The following is a 9,602-nucleotide window of genomic DNA, read 5'->3' as shown; positions in this document are numbered from 1 at the left end:
TTTTTTTTTTTTTTTTTTTTTTTTTTTTTTTTTTTAAATAACGAGTGCTTAGGAAGTATTGATTGAGATGATCAGCATTTAGTGTCTTTTGTAATTTAATGAGGAACTGTCCAGTTTATGCCTGATGAAGGCAGTTGGCTGCCCTGTGGGCTGGAAGGAGCTTTGCAGGAGCTAGTGGATGGACCGGAAGAGCTTCAGGGAGAAAGTACGAGGCAGATGCCTTTCCAGCCTGCTCCGCAAATGGCAAAGAGTCTGCACGTGTCTCCCCCGGGCCTTAAGACCAGCACAGACCACTTCTGATCTGATCCCAGAGCTCCTCTCTCAGGACTGGCCAGCCTGCACCCTGGATCCACCTTAGGTAACAAGGTGTTCCAGATGTTTGGTGTCAGCCTCGGATGCATGGTATTGTCCAGACCCCTCTTGAAGTTCAGGGCTGTTCCTATCAGCCAATTATTTAGGCATTTTTAATGCGTCAGGCCTCCCATATCATAAAACTGGCATAAAGATCACAACATTTAGAAAATACCAAGATGTGGGTCCTTTGTGCCTTTGTTCCCTAGTTGTCAGGCCCAGGTGCTTCAGTAACATCTGCAGGTGAATGTGTAGACCAACCCCCATTATAAACCTGTGCCTCCAGTTCAGAAGTTGGTTGTAGGTTTGAGAACAAGCTCTGACTTGGAGGTATGGCTGGTTTAGACATAAAGAGCCACGTTTCCAGCTTTACGACCCCATAGTTAATTTTGTTTCCTACAGGTGGCTGCCTATGTAGCTTGTTCACAGATTTAATTTCTGTTTTATGTGTCTTTATCTGTGCGCGTTCACCCTGTTTCTCCATATTGGCTATGGTAGCACGCAGTTTATCAACGCTCAAAGTTGCCTCTTTACCTATGTGCACGCCTACATGTGTTGGTGCATATGTCTACTATACCTTCTCATTCAGCACATCTGCTCCCTGTGCGTTAAGAGTCGCCGCTGCTAACTTCAGCACCAAAAGTGAATTCTTTTATTCCTTTGGTCAACTCTGCAGATGCATGGCAGCTTTTTGTGAGCGAGCGGAGTTCCCTCTTGTGTCGTGCATCATCACAGAATCACTGACTAAATTCCAACCGCAGGGCCAAATTTCACCTTTACTTATACATTTGCAACCCATTAAAAACAATGAGGCTGCTCTTTTACGGCTGAGGGTTCGTTGTGGCCTATAAATTCTTACAGCGTCACTCAGCGAGCCCATATTGAGATCGCAAGGCTGGCAGCCACAAAAGGCATCGTTTGACTTGCAGAGTGTGAGGTACTTTGATCCAGAGTTATTGGGACACAGCAACAGTGACACTTCAGAGCAGGAGCCCACCTTGCCTGACAGGGCCCTGCGGTATTTGCTTGGATATTTGCTGACGTGTCCTTGCCTTTTCGGAAATTTTCTTACCAATGTGGAAGGTACAAGTGAGCAGCCAGCACCTTGTTGCCCTGCAAGGCTCAGTTTCTTCTTCAGGGAAAGACTCTTGCAAAGGGGAGCTGAGGAGCACTTCCAAGTTTTCAAAGATTTTCCCAGGCTCGTGCCTGTTGTTTAAAGAGAGCATCTACAATTGTTTGATCTTGATTCATGTTAAATTCCAGTTGTCAGCTTGCCTTTACACAGACTCCAGAGTGGAAAAGCAGCCTGGTAGACAAACCTGGCCTCCGATGGGCAGCCAGGTAGGAAGATCCAGAGCTCTTTATCTGTCGCATGCATGTTTGCACTTTGGAGTATGCAAGCAGCAGGGCAAATCTGGCTGCATTCCCAAGGCATGTCTTGCCTGAGAGGCAGTGGAAAAGCGATGCTTCCCTTAGGGAGCAGGATGTTGGGACTGCAAATAGCTAGAGGTTGTGGTGGTGCAGCATCTTCCTGGTGATATCCAGTCTGGGAAATGGCTTGTAGCATGGACTTTGTCTTCCCCTGCCAAGGTGAGTGGATGCACCTCTCCCTAATCATGTCAGCGTCTCTATGACGTAAACCCCCGTGCCACTGAAACATGTTTTCTGACCCAGACTGCCTGCATTTCCTTCCTGACGGCCTGATCCTGAACACCCCCAGCTCGCACCCACCTCACCTGGAAGCCCAGGCACCCAACAGCACTCTCTGGACGAGAGCTGCACGAAGAGCCAGCAGGCCATCTGAGGGGCTGAGAGTTTTGCTCTTAGAGCTGGCATGGGGGTTTTTTGGTGACAGATATTTTATAATGGCTAATCCCAGTCTGTCACTTCTAAAAGCGATAAAAGAAAATAGTGCGAGTGTCTGTGCCTGAGTTTGCCGGAAGCTGGCTAGTCTCAGTTTCACTTGTTAATATTGACCGACATACGGCAGAACGGCACGTGTCTCCTGGAAAAGTTTTGGACTGCTTAAGCCTTTAGAAAGAGCATAAACAAATGGCGAGTGAAATCACCTGTCCCTCCAAGTTTTGACTTCAAAAGGTAACACTGTCTAGAAACCGTGGTGTTTACTTCCCTTCATCCACACTGATTTCTCATTGAAATGCCCCATTTTCTTAAAGCGACAACAATTGATAATTTAGCTTTGGATAAAGCAACCTTAGAGCTTTTATTTCTCAGAGGCCAAACATTGATGTTGTGTGAAATGGGAGCTTTGAGAAGCCTTTGTATGGAACTTAGCTTCCTGAAAAATTTATTTGCTGCGACTGTGATCTGCAGGAGTGAATTGATGTTTATCTATAGTAGTTCTTGCCAGAAAAAAAAATGCATAACTGCACTTTCTTCGGAAGCCTTGAAGGGCCTTTTAAATAAGTGTCTAATAGTAGGCTCTCAATAGCAAGCAGCCAGCTTGATAGACAGTGTACAGTATATTATTAACTATAAGCAGGCTTAATCTTTTTCTCATGTTTTAGAAAATGCTTTATAACCTTATGGCCAAAGAATTCATGATCGCCAGGTATTTGAAGCTAAGCAAAATTATACTGGCTGTTACTGCTGTGAGATCGATAATACTGGGAAACACATAAGGCACTGAACTACTGTTTTACAGTTTGGATCCTGACATTAGCAGCTCCATCCACTTCCCCAGGGCAGTGCGGGCCTGCATCTAACTCATGTGGGTGCCAAGAGCTGGAAACACTTGGATGCTTTTTTTCCCCCCGTGTTCACGTCTCCCTGCTGTGCACGAAGCCAGTACTGATGGCAGCCCAGCCTCCTGCTTCCAGCCATCCTTGCTCCCCTTGCCCTAACACTTCTGGATGCAGGGTTGTCTGCATGGCTGTGTAATGTGCTTGGAAGCATCAAGCGCTTTTATTTCCTTTTTCTCTTCTCAGGGCAGGGCAGAGTCAGCAAGCCCCAGAGCTGAGGTATCAGGGAAAAGCACTTTAGACAGTCCATATTCCCTGCACTTCTGCTCTTCTCTAGAAAGCCCAGCGTACAGGTTGTCGTCGAGTTTGGCAGAAGGACTCTGAGATGATTGTAGAACCAATCGGTCCATAAACCAACAGCATCCCCCACTGCTCTGTTTTCCCCTTCCTCCTCCGACCTATAGTATTGATGTGTGGAGTGGGGATTCCCTGGGTCCAGCGTAGCCAAGGTTCATTGGAACCTCTGTTGGCTGAAAAACCCTCCTCACTTATCTATGAGGAAGTTTTCTCTCCTCCCACCCCAGCCCCTGACGTGTATTAATTGCCCTCAGAACGATTTCACCCATCTTTTGCAGACTGAAGGTCTCCATTCCCTTTGGATAATCAAAATTGGACTTAGTAGCTTTGGCACCATGCATCTTCATTGCAGAGATGCACCTTCCCTGCAAGAGTCCGTGACATTTCAGCCAGCCTGTGGTGTTCTTCGTTCAGAAGAGGCTGCAGTCCCCTCAAAAGGAGGAAGAGTTTTCCAGCTTAAAGACTTTACAGCTCCTCTGCAAATGCTTTGTCCTCTGCACAGCACTGAGTTCGGCAGGTCGCCGCACTCCAGGGAGGCAGGATCACCCAGTCTTACCCTGACCACTGCCAACCCCCTGTATTTTGTGGTGGATATATGTGCTCAGCACCTCCGAGTTGATGTCTGGTACCGGTAGGCGTTTGGCCAAACAGCCTTCAGAATGGGTGGCTCGTTTGACCCCAGTACTCTTCCCTGCCATGGCAGGGGGTCGGACTCGATCTGCTCAGGTCCCTTCCAACCCGACCAACTATGAAACAATGAATGCCATTATTGTAAATCCTGCCTCGTTGAAAGAGCATGCGTCGTATGCAGTGATCACGGGTTGGTGTTGAGGTCCCCAAGCTGGGAGGCAGAGGCGTGCAAGCACGTCTTGCCATGGCAAGAAACAACCTGGAGGTGCAGAGAAACATTATCTGAGTGCTTAGTCTAATGGCTAAATTACTCCCAGCTGGTGCAGCAGGGTAAGAGCTGTTGTCTTGCTTTTGACATCAGATCACTTAACTTTTCTTCTCCTCTTGTGTTTTCATTTCCACGGCAAATAGTTTAAAGTGATTTTTCATAGTGTTTTTCTCGTTTGTTTTTTTTTTTCCCCAAAAAGAAGAGAAGTTGCCTATGTTGGAGCTAATACGGGGCTTGGTGAGACCCTGCTCTGACTACAGTGGCCATTTCAAAGGAGAGAAGGGACAGGGGCCAGCACAAGCCATGGGTAGGCAAAGATCCAGTGCAGGAAACCCACAGCCTGTCCTGGCTCTTGATCGTTACGGGCCCAGTGCAGCTGCCGGCGTCTTTCCATGGGCTCTGGTGGGAGGTGGGTTCGTTCTACACCTGTCACAGCCTTGTCCTCATTTATCAAGGCCATTTTGAATCCTGATTCTGCTGTAGTGTCTACTCCCTCCTACCCCCCCACTCGGCGTCATCTGCAGATATACTGAGTGTACTCTCAGTTCGCTGCTCACAGGAAAGATCATTCATAAAGTCCCTCTGAGCTCAGGGCGTGATCCAGCAAGGTGTTAGGTGCCCTCAGCCTCCATTGACTTCAGCGAAAGCTCAGGGCTCTTGGCATCTCACAAAGAGCTTTATTTATAGGCGAGTGCAGCCAAGAGGCTGTGCCGTCCTTGGGCCTCCTGACCTGTGTAGCATAAAGCATCGCTCTGCCAGGAGGCCTCGGGGCATGCAGGCCCCAGCAGTGGGATGCCTGTGAGATGCTAGGAAAGCCAAGGCCCCCCGTTGCAGTGGGAGATGGGGTTTTGCACTTGGGAGCTGCGTGGGGCTGAGCATGCTTGAAAGCCAGGCCACTGGGTTTAAGGGCTTTGCTTGAAAACTCATGCACCGTCAGGGTCTAGTGACCAACCTTAAGCCCATCCTTTGTTCTTGCTCTCTTGGCTCTGCCCAAGAATTGCGGACCTGAGAGCTGGGTAAGGTGAGATGCTGGGAAACCATGGTACAGAGGGGTTGAAGTGAGTTGTCCAAGGCCATGCAGCCAGTCAGTGTCAGCTGGGGCCAGGAACTCGGCAGTTGCGGTGCTGGGCTGATGCCCCCGTGGGGCTGTAGTTCCACTTAGGCCATTAGCTGGGGGTTGTCAGAGACAGATGATCCATTCATCATCCCCACGTACTTTGTCAATAGCTGTGCTGCCTTCCTTGCCATTTGTCCTTTGCGCGTTTCAGTGTGCACGGAGGCAGGAGGAGCAGGTTACTTTCTGGAAGGGGCAGTAATGAGTTGCTTTCAAGCTCCCTGATCATGGTGCCTCGATTTCGCTGGTACCAGAGATTTTGTCATTTTGGGTAATTTGCCATTGGCAGCTGGTGTCAGCTGGTTACAGCAACAAAGCAGGGTTCCTGCAATCCGTGGAGATATGGCCGGAGAAGCACAAGACATGTTTAGGAGCTCGGGGCAGGGCCCACGCCAGCCTAGGAGTGGGGAAGCACTGGGTTCGCCCGCCTTTGAGACGTCCTGGTGTTGGTTCCCCATCTGCAGATTGATGCACGAAGCCATTTGAATCATTTGGAGCAGGTTCCCATGGGACTGGGGCTTTCCCTGCTTTGGGGGTCTAATTCATTAACTCTGTTTGCCCGTTGGGAGGACAGCATTGCAGCAAGCAAGAAGACCTCTGTGTTGGATAGTGATCACTGCCCCTCACAGTCCTCAGTGCATTTATCATCACCCTGCCCCAGGGAGACAGGGCAGTGCTGTTAGCCCCATTTCACAGGTGGGCAATAGAGGCACGGGGAGACCAAGATGCCTACATCCTGTCAATGGCCCAGATCCCCAAAGGGATTTAGGTGACAAGGTGACTCCCCAGAGATGCATAGGAGTTCCCTAGTGACCACGCTGACCATTGGGCCATTTCTTTACACAGGAACTGTCCCTCACCTCATTGACCTTAGTGTGTTGAAAGGCTGCACAATTATGCCCGCAGGCTCTGCGGTGTCTGCCACCCCCCACCTTCAGCGCCTGCGAACAGTGACGTGAGAGAGGGCTTGGTCCTCAAAGCCGTGCTCCACTGTTTAGAGCTGGAGGTAGGAAGCAGGACTCCCGGGATTTATTAGCTCGGAGACTCTTCTGCCTGACAGTCTTGCTCAGTGCTGTCATCTGTGGGGACTTCTCCGCTTCTCCCAAGGAGGACCTGGGGGGTCACGTGTGCTTTGTGCAGGTCTATCTGGAGTGCTGGTCTGGCAGCTCTGTTCCCACGGTGCTTGTTCTGGTGATTGTCTTGCCCATGCAGTCGGGCAGGATTTTCCTGCTGAGGGAAAACGTGGCTAAAGACCTGACCAGGAATTGGGGTTGACTTGATCTAGGGGCTGGGGGGAAGCCTCCTCAGAGCCTCCCTGCAGCATTACAGAGCGCACATGCTGTTTCCGCTTGAGCCGTCCCTCTCCCAGCAAGAAGCGTCTCGCTGGAGATGAATCCTGTGGCTCAGAGGAGGCTCCCTCGGGTCTTTGGGTTTAGCAGGGCAGGGTCTTTGTAGAGAAATCTTTCCTTTGCTGACAGTAATGAAAGCACCGGGACAGCCCTGGGTCTGGATGCAGAGTCACTGGAAAGGCCCCCGGCTGCAGGGCTGACGTCCTGGGCTGTGCTCACTGCCTGCCCAGGACAGATAGTGGCAGGGGCACCATGTACCACCTGACCAGAGAGGGCTTCTGACCTCAGCTTCGACTGGGAATGACTGAATAGTAGGAAGAGCTGTGGGTGCAGCCCCCACGTGGGGCGGCAGCAGGGCTTGTGGCAGCTACAGCAGCCATGTGGTACTGCATGGCACGCGGGGCCTGGCAGGTCCCTGGGCACACCATGCAGCTCCGTGCGGCCACCTCAGATGCCAGCAGCTGCGCAGCCATGCAAGGGGCTGATTAGCATAGGGTAGGTTAATTGGTGCTGCCACTCAGCAGTACTAACCAGCGCTCCTCGAGTGCCATGTGGCCATGGCTATGGGGCTTCCAGTTTCAGAGGCAGCCTGCTGGGAGCACCGATTTGTTTTAGCTCTGATTTTTTCCCTGACCTGCCTGCAACAAAGTGAGCCCGGTGTAGGGGGTTTATTTTATCTGTCCGCTCCTTGTTGGTACTGTTATATAGGTCCGTTGTGTTGGCTTGGGTGAGTGTGGGCATGTTGTGTGCCCAGGCTCTCAGAGAAGTTAATATTGAATGCTTGAAGGCAATGCAGAGTTAACCAAGCGGCACTCATTCAACTGATAACTTATAGCCGGCCTTGGTGCCGATGGCTGTGACAGCATTACAGCGGCAGTATTTACATAAGGATGAAGTGTTCTCTGCAGTTTCTCCAACACAGCGAGGCACAAGCAGCCTTTCCCTTCATCTCTGCCATAGACGGCTTCTGGGCCTGGCCATATTTCCTCTTGAGTGAGCGTATTTATTGCACCTGCTGCCAAGGAAATCCCATTTTGTGTGTGTCGTGAGCTCCCTTCCACAGACCGCATGCCAGCACGCAGTCTTGCTCAATGTACAGCTTAATGGTGCGGGTCCCCTTCTGGCGGCTTCTCCCTGAGATCAGCTGGCAGGTGGGAGGCCAAGTCCATTCCTGGTGTAACTCTTGAGGTGGTGTCCCCCAAGGCTCGGTGAGCCCTCCGGATGCTGAAGCGAGGGCTCCTGGGATGCCCTTCCCTCCCTAACACGCAAGCATGGTGCTCCAGCAGGTCCAGGCCACCTCACCGCTCAGTTGGGGTTGGGAGGGAAACTCTGCTCCTTCCTCTTCGCCGTCACTCCCAGGTGGCACGTTCTGCACACGCGGGGCTCAGCCGCGAGCTGTCAGGACTGGGAAGGCTCAGTGCTTCCTTCATCCCGTGCATCAGCTCCTGCCTGTGTCGCTGGTTGGAGCATGCGTGTGATGGGGAAGGAGCGGATGCTGCAGTCTCTCTTGTGCCCGTGGGCAGGGAGCAGGCAGAGCCTTGGGTCCTTCCTCCAGTGCTTTGTCCAATACAGCTGAGCCTGTGTAGGGAGGGAAGTCACCCACCCACTGCAGGGAGGGGGTTGGTACACCTGATTCGCATCCCCCAGCCCCTCTCCCCACTAAAGACTGCACTCTCCAGCCCTTCATAAATATTTGTAAAGAGCTTGGGCACCCTTAGATGCCAACCTCCTCCCTCCCTCAGATGTGGGCGCTGTTGCAGTGCTAACTGTTACTAACGGGAACAAATGATCCCCATGCCTTGCTCAGGGTACGTGTCATCCCAGTGCTGGTGCCTAGCCCGCGCCATCAGAGATGGTCAGCCTAGACCGTTAATTGCTTGCCTCAGATCTGGATTGCAGGAAAGGTATTTTGAGAAGCAGACATACAGGAGAGGAGTGACCTCTTTAAAGCAGCTTTTCATCAGCTCCTTTCCCCGAAGGCAGTGTCAGTTTTGATCTTAATTGTGAATACAGAATGTACCTAAGCGTGTCACGGAGGCCTGTCAAAGGAAGACTGACAGCCGACTCTCCTAAGGAGCTGTGTTATCGTTCAACAAGGTGCTAGCATTCGCTGCTAATTTGGAGCATTGAGGACCCAGTGTATGGCATAAGGATAAATGGTTGTGGAGACTCTCAAAGGCAGCTTTCCGTTCGCAGTCTCAACTGCTCTCTTACTGCCTCTTTTAAAGATCTCACCCTAATTCAGCCTGGGGCCCAGTTCCATCCAAACCAATGGGAAATGCAGGATGGAGCCATCTTTACAATACAAGGAAAGAATCAGCAAGCAAACCAGTAATGCTCCACCTTCCTCTAGATTGTGCAGTCTGGATAATAGTTATCGAGTGCCCTTCATCCCATACTCTGAGTCAGACTGCCAGTTTAAATGCCCCCAAGTTGTAGGGTTGGCTCAAAAATCATGAGAGATAAGGGAAAAGCCCTGTATTTTATTTGCCCTCCATTTTTGCCCCTCTGAAATCAGGCTTTCCCATTATTTTTTCAGGAGTGGCAACTGCCAGAAACTTCTAATGAGAACCGAGAATCTTGTAATCGCTGCAGTCCAGGTCATGACACTGTAAGAGAAGGGCCAGATTTTGCAAACCGTGGGATGAAGTTGTGAGAGCTGGCGATGTTGGCTCACGTGAATTCCTTAGGCCCCTGGCAGGGAGGTGATTTGGCCAGGGCTTCAGCAGGGCTAACTGGTGCGGTTCCTGGTGTTACACCAATTTATGCAGAGCAGGGTCTGGCCATGCACAGATCGAGGGACAGGGAGGCTCAGGGACCTGAATGAGATC

Source organism: Gavialis gangeticus, unplaced genomic scaffold (assembly GCF_001723915.1).
Source record: "Gavialis gangeticus isolate Ggan-Ray unplaced genomic scaffold, GavGan_comp1, whole genome shotgun sequence".
In the NCBI taxonomy this organism is placed as follows: domain Eukaryota; kingdom Metazoa; phylum Chordata; order Crocodylia; family Gavialidae; genus Gavialis; species Gavialis gangeticus.
The sequence above is the reverse complement of the archived record's forward strand: the minus strand, read 5'-3'. Positions refer to the sequence as shown.